This window comes from Solea solea, chromosome 1 (genome assembly GCF_958295425.1).
Source record: "Solea solea chromosome 1, fSolSol10.1, whole genome shotgun sequence".
In the NCBI taxonomy this organism is placed as follows: Eukaryota; Metazoa; Chordata; class Actinopteri; order Pleuronectiformes; family Soleidae; genus Solea; species Solea solea.
Window position 1 is genome coordinate 24,109,130 of NC_081134.1, and position 16,051 is coordinate 24,125,180.

The 16,051-nt window shown below is 41.6% G+C and overlaps 1 protein-coding gene across 5 annotated transcripts in view; it reads left to right on the forward strand.

Annotated features, from left to right (window-relative positions):
* The window catches only part of LOC131466496 (disks large-associated protein 1-like), a 99,268-nt gene that overhangs the window by 24,008 nt on the left and 59,209 nt on the right, over window positions 1–16,051 (forward strand). For 4 of the 5 annotated variants that reach the window (XM_058639800.1, XM_058639968.1, XM_058640130.1 and 1 more), the window contains exon 2: window positions 3,378–3,466. The exons of the other annotated variant lie outside the window; for it this stretch is intronic. The gene's annotated coding sequence lies outside the window, so the exon portion shown is untranslated. The remainder of the gene's footprint in view (window positions 1–3,377; window positions 3,467–16,051) is intronic. 5 annotated transcript variants of the gene reach the window in all.

The window sequence follows — 16,051 nt, forward strand, 5'->3', positions numbered from 1 at the left end:
TTTTACTGGTTCAGCTGAGGGCCTTCCAGTTCTGCATGTTCTCCAGGTAGTCCGGCTTTCCACAGTCCAAAAACATGCACAATTAGGGATTAGGTAGAGTGGACACTGTGAGAGGGAACGGTTGTTCGTCTCCACATGTGAGATGCTACGATGGACTGGCGACCTGTCCACTGGCATGGTTATTTTCGTTCATGAAAAGCAACGAAATCACAAAAACTGAAATTGAAAAAATAAACATTTTCATTAACTGAAATAAAAATAAAAACTACAGTACAAAAAAAGAGCTAACTGTGAGAAAGTAGGTCAGTCCCACCTCTCCTGACCTATAGTGTATTTATTTTGAAACGCTTGTATTTGAGACACAATGCTTATTATTATTGTCACCTTTTTGAATCTTGCACCAAATACTCCATATTACAAAAAACTGAAACTAACACTGAAAGTAATAAAAACTAAACAAATTAAAAACTAAAACTAAAACTAATAAAGAATCCCAAACTATTATAACCCTGGTCCAGGGTGTACCCCTGTGTAAGCGCCCCTGAGAGCCTCATGTGGACGATAAAGCGTTAGAAAATGGATGTTTCACCTTTGCAGAGTCAGGCAGATTTAAGTTATTGAATAAGTAAAGGAAACCATTTATATAATCTAATGGATTGACCTGTGTATCAGGTGTATTTGTAACAAGGGATGAACCAATACTTGAAAAAGGAATCATTCATTCTTCTTCTTCTTCTAAGGCTGTGCACTAAGGTGTGATGCTTCCCTCCACAGTAGGGCTGCACGGTAAATTGTTCAAAATCGGCCATCTCGATTCACAACGACACGCAATCTCATCTCTAAGTGACAGCGCTTCTTCTGCATTTTATTTCATGAGCTGCATAACAAATATAAACGTTCCTTTTTTCCTCTCTGGGTTTCCTTGCTGCCTTGCTGCCTTCTCTCTCAACACATTTACAAGCATTTACATCACGTGATTCAGTGGAGGTGAAGCCCGTCTGCGGTTGAGAGTTTACTAGCAGTGGCACTGACAGAACATAGGAGAACATGTGCGTGAAAGACAAATAAATACAAAATGGATGGTGATAAAAATCCAGGTGGTAACGCTTTGATTGGAAAGAAAACCATGACATTTTCAGCTTGGCCAGTTCACTAAACTGTTGCAGCTCTTTTTTAATTGATCACATGGAAATGAAGAACGTTTAATTGTCTCTGCATGTCCACACTGGCGCAGACCATCTGTGAGTTTTCCTGTCATTGTCAGATAATTGGCTAATCCACAAATCCCGGTCTCAGTCTGGTCTTTTCAGTCAAAATCCAGACTAAAGAGTTTCCTGGGAACTGATTGATTAGTTGTTGGACTGTTGATCTGGTCATCTGAAGTTAAACATGTGTAAGTTACAATAGTGATGACCTATAAGGCCGGAAGTTTCCTTGACAACCACAAATACTGCTCAACTCACTCTGGATTAAACGCAGGGTAACAATATAAGGACAAACACACACACACACACACACACTGGTTGATGTCTTTCATAATGTGACATGAATCCAGATGCAACTGTTAAAAAACACTGTTCTGACTGCTGTCAGTGTTAAACATGTTTAAATGGAAGAGGCTTCAGCTCGGTTGTAGTTGCTGTGTACTGTGTCCAGCTGTATTACTGTTGCTAGGTTACAGTGGTAGTGTATTAGGGGAATAGACCAGAGCATCCATCTCATTTAGGCAATTTCTAAAACAGTTTGTACTTTTTTATTCTGGTTATCAGATTCCTGTCATGATTTTGTGATTGTGAATATTTGACATAATGGAATAGTGATATAATTACTTCTGTAGATTTATGTATTTATGTCAGTTGTGTTGCAGCTTGCAAATTTGACTGCACTTGTCTTAAAGAGGCCATAGCCCGGAAGTGCGTTTGGGTGTGTATCGGCGTCATTACCTCGTATATGAAGCCCTACAAGTCCATAACAATCAGTTGAGCCACTGCTGAGAGCGCAGGGTTTTGATTGTTTTCCTGAACTCTACGAAGCAGCTAGGCACTTCTGTTGACTAGTTACGTCACTGGAATTTCACCACTCCTGTAAACAGCAGGCACATCCCGTTTAGAGTTCAGGCACATCCGGTGACGTACTTTCAAGCGTAGAAGAAGAAGAACTACTCTCGTTGTAGCTGCTGAGCGTATCGGTTGAGAACATGTTGAAGCGAGTGTTTGTGATAAACAATAATAAACCATACCAGACACTCCACAAGCTCCCCGCCAATGAGCAAAGAAAAGCTCAGTGGATATCTTTCATATTTGATGGGAATATGCCTGCGACATTCCCCAAACACCGCCATGTATGCGGCAGCCACTTCACGGAGGATTGTTACATAAACTTCGAGCAATATAAAGCAGGACACAGCACCAAACTTCACCTAAAGGAAGGATCAGTGCCAACAATAAGTATATTACAATATTTACAAACCGTAAAACTGTCTTTGTGTGCTTGTTCTGTCGTTCGGCTACAGGCTAAACTACATGTTAAGCTACAGGCTAAGCTCACGTTTCATTTGCATGTGTGTTTATCATCTCGGTAACCACAACGTTATCCAAGCTTCAGGCGTCCTGCAGCAGTCTTTCACTTGTCAGTGTCTTCTGACTCTGGGTCAGACTCCGGATCAAATGCGTAAGGGATTACGGCGTTGCTCAATGTTTTGATAATTGCTAGCAGTGTATCCGCCTTTCCAGAGGGGGAGCTGCGGGTCTAAGAGCTGACGTGCCGATTACGTCACTTCCAGCCCCCACTTTGAGACCCCTGGAATAGACAGTAGTCCCCCCACCAATGTTCCTGTTGTGAGCCGTCTGAAACACACAGATGGCATGTTTTATTTTAATAGTAGAAGACAAAAAATAGAGATCACTTGCAGTCATTCTAACGCTGTACACTTGTGTGTATAGGAGCTAGTTAGCTAGTGATAGCAACCATTAGCTTACCCTCATTTGTCGTCTCTTAGCGTCTTGTAACGTCTCATCTTCGGCTTCATACTATTGCATGGCTTCCCAAACTTTTCCAGTTTTCCGTCTCGCCCCCTTTTCTGGGATCTTCTCTTTTGTCTGTGACTAAAAGTCACAGACATGTCCACCATTGTTTATGTGTGTGTGTGTGTGTATCAGAAGATGTCACAGCAGTTTTGCGTAGGTGCGTTGTGATGACCCCGCCTACGTTGAGAAGATACTATTTTGTAGTGGAAAACCATCCTAAACTGTGCCGTGCCGAGGAGAGTCAAGACAAGCTGGGACCATAGTGCAAAAGGGCCATAATAATCGAAAAAGGGTGATTGAAGGTCAAAATAATATTTTAAACAGATGTCTTTTTGTGTCTTTTTTCCCTAGACAACTTGAGTTAACATGAGACCAGTTACACAGAGATGTTAACGCCGTCTAGTTAGCGATAACTCAGTGGCAATGGGGATCTAAAGGAGGTGAGTAATCATGGAATTGTCCTCACTATCACATGTGAGTGTGGCTTGTTTCCTTTAAAAAGCTTTGACATCATTCAGAGAGAATACAGCTCAAGATGTAAACAAGCCCCCTGTAGGTTCGAGTCCAGATCTCCCCTGTACTGTGGTTTCTGAGACTCACTTGGCCTGTATATCATCATGAAGACAAATCTTCTGTGTGTGTCTATGGCACATTCCATTTGTAGTCGGAATTCTGTTTTTCCTGTCTAAGGAATGCCTCCTGTACACGGATTTCCAACTTTACTCCCAGTTCCAAATTCCGATGTATAGGGAATGCAGAAACACTCTTTAGTGTTTTTCCGGACCCCTGTCTCGCGTTTTTTTTTTTAGATGTTTCCCTGCTCCAATACACCAGATTTAAATTCAAAGATTCAAAAATTCAAAAGGCTTGTAACAGTCACCCTTATACGTGGTGGTGCTACAAGCTCATAATCAAGCTCTGACAATGACCCATACATTTGAATCAGGTGTGCTGGTGCCCTGTGTATATGCTTCTGGTCTCTTCCTTCTGTCTCTACCTCACCTCCCTCTTTGCTTTTCTCTCCCCTATTTTCCTTTCACCCCAATCGGTCGAGGCAGATGCTGAACTTTTGAGTTTAGTTCTGTCAGAGATGTTTTCTCTCCACTGACGCCTGGTGCTTGCTCACTGCTCAAAGTTCCTTGGGGCATCACCCTTTGAAAGAAGGAAAAAATTCACTGATTCAATCTCATGAATTTAGCGGATGACCAATTTGTACTTAATTTGTAATTATTGATAAATCACAATGCCACATCAATAGTTAGCTTGAATTGAATGATTGGAGTTCTACTGGGAAGAGATTGGCAATATTAATCAGACCAGACTGTATGTTATAGAAACATTTATTAAAAAGACATCAAAGATTCAAAAAATAATACTAAATAATAAATTAATAATAATAGAAAATATCTACTAAATGTAACTATGTACTCTGTGTGTGTGTGAGTATGGACTAAATGGCCAAGTCAAGGAACAGGTAGACTACAAATCAAGTTGGCAGAATCAAAGATGGCTTCTTGACCACATGGCTGCTTTGTTTCTTTGTCCAGGCCACATTTGTAGGATGAGGTGCCAGGTCAGATGAGAGGTTAGTACTAGCATGCACATCCAGAACTGAGAGCTAAGAAGCATTGGCATCATTAACATCACATTAACATCAGTCTAGACATAACAACAACACTGTGTGTAAGCGAGTAAACTTGATACAACATTTCACAAAGATAAACAGTCGTTGTCCATGCTTAGCAAAGTAGTGTGATGCTATGCTAGGCCCAGTTACGTTACCAAGTCCTTAAAAGATTCAGAAGTGTCCTTTTGAGGTTCTGTCTGTTAGTTGACTGTATTTCTGGTGTCTGCTGCTCAGGTTTCTCCTTGCAAAGTTAGCTAGTTGGAGTTCACTTGGCTCTGGATGCTCAGTTGATCCATAGGCAGGCTCTGGTGTCACTGCCTCTGATGGGAGGATAACAGGCTGCTTCCAGGAGGCCTGCTTGAAGAACAGCAGAGAGGATTCTCTTGTTGCTGGGAGCTTGTTTTGCCATGTTAATTTCATACAGTCTATGGTTAATTTCATCAGGAGGAAAGTGCTAATGGGAGTGTTTTTAGAGCACCCTTGTTTCAAAGGTAACAGCGTTTCTTCAGAGAACACCCCCCTTGTTTTCACTATTTTGAATTAGCCCAACCCACACAGGGTGAGTGACTCGTCCCGCAGGTGAACACGGCCCTGCAGACGTACTTAGTGTGGAAGTTCAGGACACATTTAAAACACACAAAGCTCTTGGCATGGCTGGTTTATGGGGTATAAATAACAAACGGAGGCTGTTGAAAGTCGACAGGTGGCGCTGGTTTATGAAATGATGTTGTTTTAGCAGCTCGCCTCAGGATGAGCTACCGTGGTGCTAATGGCTAACTCGCGCTCACTGTGCAGCTTCGTAGCCTCTGATTTCTGAGGTTAAATAAAGATGTTAACCTCTGAAATAGCAGTAGCACACAAACACTGTTGTTGTGATCATTGGATCTACATGCATCCAACACGCAGAGCCCACGTGATCAAAACAGGTGCTGCTGGATAGAAGTGCTGGAGCGGAATGGACTGTTGTATCGGAGCGCTTGTATCGGAGATTTTAGAGGCACTCCGATATAATCTGATATGTGTTTTTTGGCAATAGTGGATCAGGACATCCCTTGTTTCACACTGATGTTTCACACTGACTAAGTTTTATGACCCTCTTTGTCTTTGAGCAAAGCGCCATGTGGTCTCCATCCAAGATGCATGTTGACTCCATCTTAATGTCCAACACCTCCCATTTACCTGGGCTTAGGAGCAACACTAGGAGCACAGTGGATGTGGCTGCTCGGTGACTGAGGTCAATTGAGAGTGTCCAATGAACAATGAGCTGGTTTGGATGACCTGGTGGGAATTCAAACTAGCAACCCTCCGATAGCAAGCCCAGTTACAACCGGCAACCATCCGGGTTAAGTGCCCGATTCCTTTCCTCTCGACCATCCGCTGCCAATGCGCCGTCACTAGTGAACAACCTAATTCATCTGACACACAAACTTGGTGTCATGTCGTTAAAAATAACCCTAAGATATGCAGTTAGAAGTAATCGGTTTGTGAATAATATGACAGGAGAGAGGTGTTAAAGAAATGATTCACACATCTTTAACAGCCGGCTTGTCATTTTGGTCCCCAGCTCCTTCACACATCCCACCACTGAGCTGTTCCCTGCTATCTGTCTGTCTATTGTGGGCTTCTTCGGCAGGCACAAACACAGGATTACATTTCTGAAAAGAGAGAGCAGCTCTGTGCAAGAAGGGAAGCAGGTATGGAGAGAGGGAGAGAGAGAGAGAGAGAGAGAGAGAGTCATAGAGACGGTGAGAAACAGGTTAAGCCCACGCTCTTCTCTTCTCAACCCTGTGTTGAATCATAACAATCAGTGGGCGAAAAGAAGGAAAAGAAATCATTTCCACACAGATCTCCAGTCGGGTGGGGGACGTATGGATAGGATGAACACAAAAGAGATTAAAGGGAGTTGTTTGTTGCCTCCAGCGTTAGGCTCCCCCTCTCTCCATTAGAATGACTGCTTTGTCTCTTAGTAAAATCTATATGGTTAGATAAAAATCATTACAATCTTATCCAGTGAAAGAATACTTCTATTAAGGAATTCACTGTTGACAATAAAACATGGATTTTGCAAACTCGGAGTGAAAGTTTAGTTTTTAGTGTTAAGTATTGAAATGATACATGTTATGATAAAGAAATCAGTGTATGTACTGCCGTTCTGGTCAAAACCCCGCTTTTTTAGACCATATGTGCCCAGCCATGGAAAAACCCGGAACACGTCTCCTGAGGGGCATTTTGAGTCAATTTATAGATTCTTGACGTGTGGGTTCTAAGCTTTCCGTCAGGGTCTAACACGAGGTCTAAATCTGAAAATATTTGAAGAAGATGTGGCCATTTGAATGTAGGCACACCTCAAACTTCTTTAGGGAGAATTTTAGCCTCAAAGATTTACACCTTCTGGGAGCCACATAGTCCTGGTCTCGCTGTCAGTGACATCTGATATCTGTTAATCCACAGGACAGAAACTATTGTAGTAGTTTGAACAATGGTTATCAATAGCAGGTCTATGGACCCTGAGGGTTCTATGAAGAGGTCCCAGGGGGTTCCCAGAGAAAATAAAATAAAATATGACTATACATTTCATAAAAATGAAAAACAAGAAAGGTAATATACTTAGGCGTTAGAAGGATCAAATATAGGTCCATATTTCTAATGTCAAATAAAATAAAATACATTTAAGTGGCTCTGTGGTGTAATGTGGATGGATCAGTCTGTAACTGAATGAGCTGATGATGATGATGATGATTTGCTAACCTAGATCATTAGCATCACAGTCAAAGCTGGGTCATTCACACATTATTCAAGCGTTTCAGTTTGGTTTGTTATTCACATTAATAGCAGATGCTCACATACTCCTGTTACAGCTTATAATACGATCATCTGATCAAACACAAGCTTCGATGTGCAGAACATTTGCATTTTAAAACAACAATATTGTACACAGTGAATTATAAAAAGAAAAAAAACAAAACATGTTTTAATCCCTGTATGTGACTTTCAATGAACACTAACGTCACATAGATTAACGAACTTGATTTCAACTTGCATATTCTGAAAAAAAAAAAACTTGTGCTGTCACTGGTTCACTACATCAGTCTCTTGTCCAATCCCAGATGCAGCAGCTGTTGCCCTGTCACCTTTCTCTCTCCACCATGTGAGCAGCACCTTGTTTGGCAGCTGCAACTTGCAGTCACATTTCACCACCAGACCACACCCCTGCTCTGTGTGCTCCATCCCTGGGCGGAGTGAGCTGCAGATGAGGGGGTTTAGGGGCCGCCCACATGGAAAAGGGGTTGAGGTGAATATGCGTACCTTCTTTGCCAGAGTTCCACACACCGTCCACACAGAAACGCGCTTCAGGACCTGAAACAGTTACCAGAGTGGGGAAATCTCAAAACGCCGGCCTTGCGTTTCCGTGTAGACAGCACATTTGATACTTTAGGGAAACGATGACGCCGTATTCCCGGCTCTCTCCCGTGCTGTCATTCATTGTCTTGTGTTTGGAGACTGTTTGACAGTCTGACAACTACTGTCAATGAAAAGTAAAAAAAAGTTAGTCTGAAACGACACATCACAAGAACACGTCCTGTCTTTAGAGAGCCAGCCTGAAACCATCAGCTGAGTAGGGGCTCATGTCCTCTACCTTATGCACTGATCCACAATCTGGGTCGTCACAGCATGTGTCGATGGATGGCCAAAAGAAATGCAATAAATTACACACTATAAGAGATGGAAATCTCAAAGGAGGCATCAAACAACTGAAAAGATTTTAGTATTTCATTATTTTACAAGAAATTAGCGGAGTCCTCTCTCCTCTGTATGGCTCTCAGATACAGGTTGTGCTTTATTTCCTGTTCTTATATTGCACAGAATCTCACACGCCAAAATCATGTGGCACACCTGAAGAGGTGTGCCACATGATTTCAAACTTGTATACACCAGGTTTGCAGACGTGATTGTAACTTATACCAGTGTTCATAAATGAATGAATGAATGACGATCTTTGCGTTGGAAATAAGCACATGCCCACTTTTCTGTGCACTTTGATATATGAGGGTCGTTGGGATCGAACAACCAGCTCCGCCCACTGCTGTGACTATTATTGTTTAGCTTTGATCGGAAGAGCGCAACATGCTTCCAGAAAATCATTTGAGCTGCTCTGCTCCTCAACTGCATAAAGGATTATATGTAGTCGTGTGGGATTTGACAACACTTGAACGCTGCTGAAGCTCAGGCTGAATTCCCATCTGCAGGTCTTGATGCCCAATTCTGATACACTGCCTGCGTCTGAAGACCTACTTACATTTGTCTTACCTGAAAAGTGCACTGGTTCACACTTGGGGAGACAAAACACAGGGTGGGTGTGGAAACTGACCTGAAAATGCTCTGTGATCTGACACAGAAGTGAAAGTGGTGTTATTATGAAATGTAGAAATCCTTGACTTGTTAGAGCACTCGTTGTCTTCCATTGTGCAGGTTGGCCGAGTCATATGTTCATACGTAAGGAAGCAATTGGCAGAGGAATATCAGCGGCAAATGCACATATTTGATTCACATCTAATTTGTTTTCACGGATGAATAAGGGGTGAATCTGATCTGACGACATCAAATCATGTTCTGTATTTTCTGCTTACACTGTTATTGGTCATATCTAATTTGTGCCACATGGGAGACCAACCCAATCTCCTGCTTGGAAGAAGTGTTTGCTCGACGGGAATCAATTTGAGGTTCACTTAGGTATGGACTAGAGCATTTCCTTGAGGTCACCTTGGGGAACACTTTCATGTGTGGCACAATAGCTTCATGTCAGTCATCTTTGGAAATATCCTATTTATTTTACACACTATTTGTCAGGTCTTACAACAATATTTCAGTCTGGTCTACCCATTCCCAGATATCTATTCATATCTTGTATAAACAGAGGTTGCATGAAAGATTAATTTATGAATATACTATACTATAGAAGATAAATCCAGGACAAGCTTTTCTCAGTTCATATTCCAAACAATGTCTCTTTGTGGAGTACAATTAGCATTTAAAAGTCTCAGTTTGAGTGAAATTCATCATATTGTCTGCACAGAGAGCACATTTGTTTCTTGCACACTTCTCATGTCTCGTGTCTGAAAATGAAGCCGTAACCTGAGGTGTTTTGATGCTGCGCTCCTGGTGTGTCTGTTCTTGCTAAGCAACCAAACCTGGGATTAGCTGAGATAGAGTCAAAAGAGTATTATTTTCTCTTCCTGTTGGATTCCTCTATAATAATTGTACAGTCTTGACCGAACCGTTTAAAGTGCCTCTAGATTGTGTGTTATGAATCGGCACTATACAAATCAAATGTAGTTTTATTGAATTGTATCGTCGACACTGCATTCCCATCAAACGCTGGTTTTTCTGCTTCATGCATGTGCAGAAAAAAGAGAATTTCACTCAGCGATTCAGGACGTTTGTCTCGTCGTCGTTCGTGTAACTCCAGAGGAGCTACACAGGGATAGCTACGTCGAGCAGCCAGTTTAGAGTGTCCTCCTCTAATTGGACCAGGCCTCCAGAGCCATGCGGGGCGGCAAATATGGGGCACTCATTTATGATGTGAGATACCGATTGCACAGCCCCACATTGGCAGGCGTCTGAGGTGCTCTCTCCAGTCAGCTTCAGGAAGGACTGAGTATCCTTCCCCAGCCGGTCTGGAGGCGGTTGAGCCGGACCCATGCCCTCCGTGGGAGGGTATGTCCAGGTGGTGTTGGGGAAGGGGTGCCGATGAAGGAGTGCAGGATGGTAGTGTCCTTCCATTCATCGCTCCACCTCATTTCCATCCAAGTGTCGGAGGCAGGGCCAGATCCTAACAGCTTGGCAGCTCTTGTTGCGAAGTGTTGCCTCGAGATCCGCTGTGGTGTGTCTTGCGGGATTGGGATGATGCTATTCTGTCTGGCTGAAGTGCCTTCTCCGCAAGTTTAAGGATCTGGAAGTCGCGCCTTATGTTAGGTGGATGGATTCCGGATACCACATAGAAGGATCGGTTCTGGAGCATAAGCATCATGAACTTCACAAGCTGTACATCAGGGATCATTTGCAGCAACTTCAGATAGAGGCCACGGTGCCACACGGTGTCGTAAGCGACTGTTAGGTCAATGAACACAACTCCAACTTTTTCTTTCTTCTGGAATGCACCTTCTATGTCATGCACGAGGCGGATTATTTGGTCTACTGTAGACTTTCCTTTGCGGAAGCCTGCCTGGGCTTGTGGAAGATGACTTTCCACAATGTCATTGATTCACGCCAGGATTGCGCTCTCCATCAGCTTGTATGGTATACAGAGCAGTGAAATTGGCCTGTAGCTCTTGGGGTCTTCGGCCAGTTTCTTGGGTTTGAGGATAGCAACCACTTGTGCCTTACGCCAGACAGCTGGTAGGGTCAGGGTTGACAGACAGTTTTTGGGCTTGGGTTTGCTGCTTTGTCCAGAGAGGTGGTTAATCGTACTCCACGCCTTCCTGCTTGAGTGGGTGAAGTCAATTGATGTGACGGTTTCCTCCCAGCGAGCTTGTCTCTTTTTTCCGAGCATCTGTATGAGGTGGTTGCTTTTGGAAGGTTTTTCCTCAATGCTAGCGGCGTTATAAGCTTGGAAAACTGCCTCGCACTCACTGTCCCAGCAGGGGATATAGCTTTTACGTCTGCCTCGGGGGATGGAGGCCTTGGCGGCTGAATTTAGCATGGAAGTGAAGGCCTTATACGTCACTGAGGCTGGTTGAAAGGGGTCCGGGAGCTCAGGGAAAAACGACTCGGTGAGGGAGGTAAATTTACTCCAATCTGCTTTACGGAAATTCCACCTTTTTTTCCCAAGGCTGTTGATCTTCATCCCTATTTCGGTACTGAGGATAATTGGGCAGTGTCCAGACCGGGGAAATTTATCGAGTACAGATCTTTTACATGAACTCTCCAATAAGTTTGAGACAAAGCATAGATCTTGGTTAGTCCAGGTCTTGTGACGGCCAGAGAAGAAGGACTTGCCGTCATTGGGGTCAAACAGCAGATAGAGGTCGGATGCTTCTGCCCATTGGGCAATCATCTCCCCATTAGCATTGGAGTCTGGGTAGCACCATAGGGTGTTTCTGCTATTGAGATCGCCACAAGCAATAGTTGTTAAGGTGACCGGGGGAAGATGGTGAGTGGAGACTGTCTCAGGCGGGGGTTTGTATATGTTTGACACAGATACATCTCCGATGGTGACGCAGATCCCTTGTGTTCGGTTGTCCTCTGGCGATCTTTGGATAGATGTTACATGAACACCCTCGCGTGCGTATGTCGCTAATCGTGATGTTTACTCGGTATAAAGGCTATGGTATTAAAGCCTTTGATAGTTAGGTTCTCTTCTGCAGCAGCGTGGGTCTCTTGTAGGAGAATAACGCTGATGTTGTTTTCATCTGCAAGATGGCGGATGAGGTCTCTTTTGGTTCTTGTTAGTCCTTCAGCATTCAGCTTTAGGATACTGATATTGCTGCTAGTCATAGCTTTCGAGTATGTATACTTCCTTCTGGAATTGAGTTTGTCTCAACTGTGCTTTCAAGTTGAAAAAGAGCAGACAGTACTTCTTTGAAAAGTCGGCATCAACCATATCTCCTGCACAATAAATGCACACTTAGCACAAGAATCACACCTGTTGCAGCAGACGCAGGTTTGGTTAAACTGTCGGCTAGAGACGAGGAGAGCTTATTTTAGTTTTGGTATAGTGTATGGGTTTCATTCCCAATTTCTGTTCAGTCATATCTGCTTCCCCTAGTGCTGTGGTTACCATGGAGACACATGCTTTTTTAAGCAAGGGGAGACACAAAGAGAGAGATTTCTGGAAAAAGACACACTTTATAGTGCATGTGTGACTTGTCAGTTCGACGTTTCCTTTCCTCTTATCGGCCAGCTGAAATGGGAAACTAAATAAAATTTAAATCATTTTTTTTTTTACAACATACACATTTAGATGTAAAGTCCATAACTTTGAAATATAAACAGTTGTCTGGGAAATTCAAACCATTGTCAAATGAGTTCACACAACACTATTCGCTCCATGTGACTCTTTTGCAGCCACATGAGAACAACATGCGAGTGATGCGACACAACTTACCCAACGGTCTAAGCACAGTCACTCGGGAATCTGAAAATAACACTGGAAAATCTCACACAAGGGTAAAGACAATCTGGCACTGAAGGAGGGGAAGACCGAGACTAAATTCTCTGTGACAATGAGACACAGGTGCAACACATTAGGACGGGGCCAGTAATCACACAGGAGGGAAACTTTACAGGAAGTGGATCTGAAATGAGTCAAGACATGAGTACCAAAATAAAACAGGAACCAATGAATGAATAGAAAAACAAATAACAGAAGGACAGAACGGGACATGAATAATCTCAGCTGACAAATGGGGCGAAAGGCAGGGTACACCCTGGGCAGGTCGCCGCCAATCTATAGTTTTTAAATTTCTTGATATTGCAAATGGTCTAGGACTCATGGTGATGGGAAGTACATTATTTTCTCGATTCACTGATTAATCTTTTGGTCCATAAAATATCAGAAAACCTAAAAAAATGTTGATCGGCGTTAGTCAAACCTGGAAATTATGACGTTCTCAAATGTCTTGTTTTGTCCACAAACCAGAATGATTGACTTTGAATGATTTTTTTGTTATCCAGAGCAAAGAAATGAAGATTTATATATTAAAAAATATTCACATTTAAGAAGCTTAAACAATCGGAAATCTTGTTTTAATCATGAAAAAAGCTTCAAACCGATGAATTGATTATCAAAATAGTTGTCGATTAATTTAGTAATCGATTAGTAATCGATTAGTAATCGATTCATCGATTCATCGTTTCAGCTCTGGTTATGTCCCACAGAAACAGTTCCACAACTGGACTGACTGGACTGTTGCCTAGCAACACAAACAACGAGCATAGCCCGCATGCTCCACTCGACAGCAGGTTATTTACACTACTTTGACTCGTGTACATTTATATGTATGTTTCCATTAATTGTTCAGCCAGAGAAAAAGTGTGTGTGTGGTGACTGATAATGGACGTCTGCTCTCAAACGTTGTCCTGTAGTCAGCCAGTGTATCGATGGAAGTGAGTGAGTGGATAGATGAAAAAAAACGGCCTATTATTGACCAATACAACTTTTTTAATATTTAGAAAATACAAAAATACAGTATTTTATTTCAGCACATGGTGTGGCTGCTGTATTTTGATATTGTTGTTAGTTATTAGGGTATTTGATGAGGTTTTTGACCATGTGGGCCCTAGTTACTTTTGAATGAACATTCAGATCTGCAGGACAGAACCTTTTTTTCTTGTTTAGACTATATTTGTTGTTCTGTTCAAAGCACATTATAAGTCATGAGGAGTCTATGAAGCGTTTCACTTGTGCCCACTCACTGCCATGATCTCCTGCTTCTTCTCCTCGTCCTCTGCTAAGGATTATTCATGATTTACGTCAAAGGTTTTTTTCTTTCTGGAAAAATGTGTTTGTGGAGTACTTCAGTGTAATTAATGATTATTATAAAAACCTGTGGATTGGAGTGATACGACAGTAAAACATTAAACGATGGGACACTGATTGGTTTATGTCACATTTATATCTATACAGTATGAATGCATAAATGTACAGGTGTGTGTATGTTTGTTATGTTATATATGTATGTTATGTTATATAAATATTGTTATTTTTTAGATCCGACATATGCTTTACATATATACAACAAACAAACAAACAAAAAAATAATATTGATGGTTCAATTATATTGTAAGATGAGCGTATTGAACTGGTAGATAAGGTAGAGACGGGATATGGATGGCTTAAGGTAATGAGAAGTTTCTTTTATATATAATATTAACATACAATGCTTATATACATGAGTGTAAATAAAATGCTGTCTAAGTGCTAAAGAAAAAAGCTTATGTTAAAATCTGTAAAAAAAAAGGCATTTATGTTAAGCTTGCTTTACAGTGTTACATGCTGTTGAATTCTCATTCAATAAATAATAATATTTTGAGTGTTTTCTAATATTGATTTCTAATAATACAGTATAATCTATTTCAGCATCGCGTCCTCATGGACACAGCACGACAGCATTACTGTTGGAAAAAATACTGTGTAAATTAAGCATCATAATTGTCCTCTTTAAATTTGTGCTAAATACACTGCTGCACGGGTAATTATGGACAGGAAGTCCTAAATTACTATGTCTCGCTGAAAAGACATTGTATTCACACTGACACCACAGTGTCTAAGAATAAACTGCAGTGACTCAGAGGAGGAAGTGATTCACTTCAAATGATGCATTAGTGAATCAGACATTAATGTACCAGAGCTGAAACATCAGGGCCTTTAGGTTATTTCTTTTTCAACCTGTGAGAAATAAGATGAAATGACCTGAGCAAACACCCGGCACAGGAGCCGACGTTACCGCATTTTATACAAATATGATTCCACTGTTCTATTTTTCAAGATATAAATAACAAAAAAACTAACTGTGTTTTATTGTTGGTTCATATTCAACTTTAAAGGTTCAGCATTATTTCACCGTTTTCCATCAAACAATGCGATGACTATAGATCTACAGATCTTAACCTTAAAATGACAAGTAGTTCAACACAATCTGTGATTACATTATACTGGTTTATCACTTCATTCAAATGTAATCTCAACTATAATGTGATGCAACTTTACAGATCTTTGTTAATGGTAATGAAGAAATGTTTATGAAATGACAGAAATCTGTAAATATCTGTGGAATTATAGAAATCAGTATTCATTTAGTCTTTCCTGAAATGTATGTTTAAAGATAGTTTATGTTTTTTAAGTGTATTTGTACATGTACTAAACTAATTTACTCGACATTACTGTAGACAATCAAAACATGTTATTTTACAGAAATTTCACACAAAGGTTTTTTTTTTCTTTACAGTTTCCCTTTTTTTTTACATAAAAAAACCTGTAGGTTTGTAGATATTGAGCAGTACATGAAGTCAAACACAGATACGACATTATGCACATTTTTCAGAATAAAAGCCCCCGTGTTGACACCACATCGTATTAGACTTAACTACAACAACGACACTCTTGCAAATCTAGCTTTCTTTGGAGACCAGATGCCCCTTTGCTCAAAAACAAATGGCGCATTTCCACTGGCTCTACTCGCCTCACCATGCCATGGCACAGTCTAAGTAGCGTTTCCATTAGAATAGTATCCGGTCTGTGAGGTTCCAAAAGCGTGCTGAGTAGGTACTATGCGATGATTGGTCAGACTGCCGGCCGCTGACTGCCCAGAGTGCCGTCACAGGAAGAGACGTCCCTGTGAGCTTCACCACTCACAGCTCGTTCAGAGGAAGGAAGAAGTCGCCGTTGTGGTGGAAAATA